Source organism: Homalodisca vitripennis, chromosome 1 (genome assembly GCF_021130785.1).
Source record: "Homalodisca vitripennis isolate AUS2020 chromosome 1, UT_GWSS_2.1, whole genome shotgun sequence".
Classification (NCBI taxonomy): Eukaryota; Metazoa; Arthropoda; class Insecta; order Hemiptera; family Cicadellidae; genus Homalodisca; species Homalodisca vitripennis.
Window position 1 is genome coordinate 144,723,053 of NC_060207.1, and position 3,558 is coordinate 144,726,610.

The 3,558-nt window shown below is 28.4% G+C and overlaps 1 long non-coding RNA gene across 1 annotated transcript; it reads right to left on the reverse strand.

Moving 5' to 3' along the window:
• Positions 1–202: 202 nt before the first annotated feature.
• On the reverse strand, positions 203–3,323 carry LOC124373052. The gene is made up of 2 exons (XR_006923397.1): positions 3,169–3,323; positions 203–381 (listed from the first exon to the last, which is right to left on the reverse strand). It is a non-coding gene; the product is annotated as an uncharacterized LOC124373052 (long non-coding RNA).
• Positions 3,324–3,558: the final 235 nt, after the last annotated feature.

The following is a 3,558-nucleotide window of genomic DNA, read 5'->3' on the forward strand; positions in this document are numbered from 1 at the left end:
AAAAGTTTTCTATTTATTCTTCGTTATGTGAATAATTTGCCCTCTTACATATTGCACTCTTTATGTTATTGCACAATTTATTTAATATGTTATTTTTTAGAGGCCGACTTAAATTACATGTTCTTTGTCCAAGAATTTATATTTTCGTTATTTGATACTTATGATAATTTGCATTATCAATGGAATTAAAAAAACAACCATAAACTGAAGATTTCGATTTATTTTTTCTATTTTAGCCGTGAAAAACAGGTTGAGTTGTAATCAGATTGAGTTGGAATCAGGTTGAGTTGTATGAGGTTGTAATCCATCGTGTTGTCCGTGTCCAGAGCATGTCCGTGTACAGAGCCGAGTCATATTTATGTTGTACTAGCCGTCCATCTGCTGCAACATATACAAAGTGTATTATTATCATAAGGTCCAAATATGAAGGATAACTTGTTAGAGCGCAACCATTTAAAATTCATATTAGTATTTAATTTATACCCAAAAATTCAGCTCTTCTACCTAAACTTTTTCACTACATCTGTCTAGCTTCTTTTAATTTAGACAGTCTTTGATTATTGACTACACCTAGTCCACGAAACATATTCCCTCAACCTTTTCTGAGATAAAAGATTCTTTAAAACTATATACTCATCTATTTCATATTCATCCTAGTAATTTGTCCTTGTTTTTGGTGTGACATGTTGACTAAAGACAGCTCCATAAAGGGGACAGAATATTTCAAGTTTCAAATAGGTTAACAATGTTCGACTTGGTGTCAACAGCTAAACTCTCCCGATACCTAAGTCTTCATAAAGTCAAAATCTTTGAAATATATATTTTCTAATGTGATACAGAAAAATTATGTAGTCACCGCCGCATCAACATTTTGTGTCAGTTGTTGTATGTTTTAGTAAAGTCAGTAATATTATAAGTTATTCAAGGATTATCATTAAACTTATATCGTAGGCTACCTATAGTAATATTGATTAAACAGAAATCTCTTATTAAAACAAAGGATATGTAACTCAATGTATTAATCACACTTAGAACATATAACAAATTTAAATGCTCGTATTTTCTTATACTCGTATTATTACCAAATACTATACATAATTTATTTCGAGTCTCTAATTAATTTTCTATAATTAACAATATACTTACTATCCAATACCACATTAAAGATGCTATAATTATTATTTGATGTTTATAATATGTACAAGCTTATTGATTTAAGATGTATATGATATGATTATGACTATTACAGATTTACAATAGTTTATTATTCCATATAATTTCATGGAATCGTCTAAATAGTGACTCATAATCTTTTAGCTTAGTCTATGTTCTTAAAGAAATTCAAACATTCTTTTGAACTAAAATTTATTAGAAAAAAGACGTACTATATGGGTAGTCTATATTATTTTTATAAGGGGATGGTGCTAGGCTATTGAATCGTTAAACTTTATATTGATGTTGAATTGCACTGATATAATACATTATTTATACGATAATTCAAATAATTATACTATCGACTATTGAAAAATTAATTAATTTCATAGGCTACTATTTGTTGATGCAAGTGTTATATTGTAATGTTTAGTAATACACATTATTAAACTTGCTCCGTAACAATATGTTTGTTATGTTATAATATTGTCGTTTTTTCTTTGAAAAAGCTGCCATTATGAGTGATACAAACTAATATACTTGTGAAATAACTAAATTGCACTGGAAGCAATCCACAAATAAATCGTTTGAAAACTTATAATATCAAATTAGTTTTAAAATATTATAAATACATAGGCCACTTTACGTATACCGATTGTTTTAATGGTGTAAATATTCGATTACTATATACCAAACACTGATGTATAATATTTTAAAGTTTTAAATGTTCTATTAAAAAAGTACTACGTCGTGGTAATGATGAATTTGGTAAGATGGTCGAAATTAAGCGTAAAACATTTTGTATTTATTTGTTAAGAAATGAGTTCCAGTATATCATAAATTACCTGTTAACACCAAAACATGAACTTTTACTGTTACTTACGCGATATTTACTTTAATCAATTATTACATTAAAAATATGAAGTTTGAAACATTTTTTTGAACTTTGTTAGAACATTTTACAACAATACCAAAATGGGCATCACATAATTATGTATTATAAGAGAAATGTTTGTTTCTGTGTTTTGCAGTACTGGTAATACTATAGGACATCCACACACATCAGTACTCTGTATTTGTAACAACACTTTATTGGAAGTTAATAATCTTAAATACATTTAATGATATCACTCGCGCTATTGAATTGTAAACTTTATATTGATGTTGAATTGCACTGATATCATACATTATTTATATAATTTAAATAATTATGTTATGGACTATTGAAAATTAATTAACTCCTTAGGCTACTATTTGTTGATGCAAGTGTTATATTAGATGTTTCATCATATACATTATTGAACTTGCTCTATAACAATATATTTGTTATGTTATACTATAGAATATTGCAGTTTTTTTTTCTTTGAGAAAGCTGCCATTACGAGAAATAAAAACTCATACTTGTGAAATAACTAAAATGCACTGGAAGCAATCCACCAATGAATCATTTGAAAACGTATAATACCAAATCTATTATAAATACAATAGGCCACTTTACGTTTTCCGATTGCTTTTATTGATGTAAATATTCGATTACTATATACCAAACACTGATGTATAATCTTTTTTAACTTTTAAATGTTCTATTAAAAAAAGTACTACGTCGTGGGATCCTGAATGTATTTAGTAAGATGATCAAAATTAAGCCCAAAAGATTTTGTATTAATTTATAAGAAATGAGACCCAGTATATCATAAATTAACTGTTAACACCAAAACATGAACTTTTACTATTACTTATACGATATTTACGTTAATCAAATATTAAATAAAAAATATTAAGTTTGTAATTTTTGTTAGAAACTTTTACAATATCGATACTAAAATAGGCATCACATTTGTAATATAAGAGAAATATTTGTTTCTGTTATTGCAGGACTGTTAATACTATATATACACATACAAACAAACACACACACACACACACACACATTTGTACTCTATATTTGTAATACTTGATTGGAAGTTAAAAATCTTAAATATATTTAATGATATCACTCGCGCATATTTTATTTACCTGAAGGAAAGTCTAGTAGTAGCCGACGACGGCCATGTTGACGCTGGTCCTTTCCTTGCCCATGTTAGTAAGAGTCTGATGTTTCACTAGGAAATATCTGATACTGGAGCAGGCAGAGATGCGGGTTATATACTGCTGGCGGTAAACCACGTGACCTCACCCAATCAGAGGTTGAGCTGGCCTCATCACCAGACTGAGTCAAGTGGTTTTATCGCTTGACCTGTATGATATTAACGTTATTAATATAAAACAAATTAGCATGTGAATCGTCAAATTTTTGTTAAAGAGGAGCATGTATTGACAACTATGCCATTTACCAATATAGAACAATAGTTATATCCAAATAGTAAATGAACATGGAGTGAAGAAGAGAAGGGAAGATTATGATGC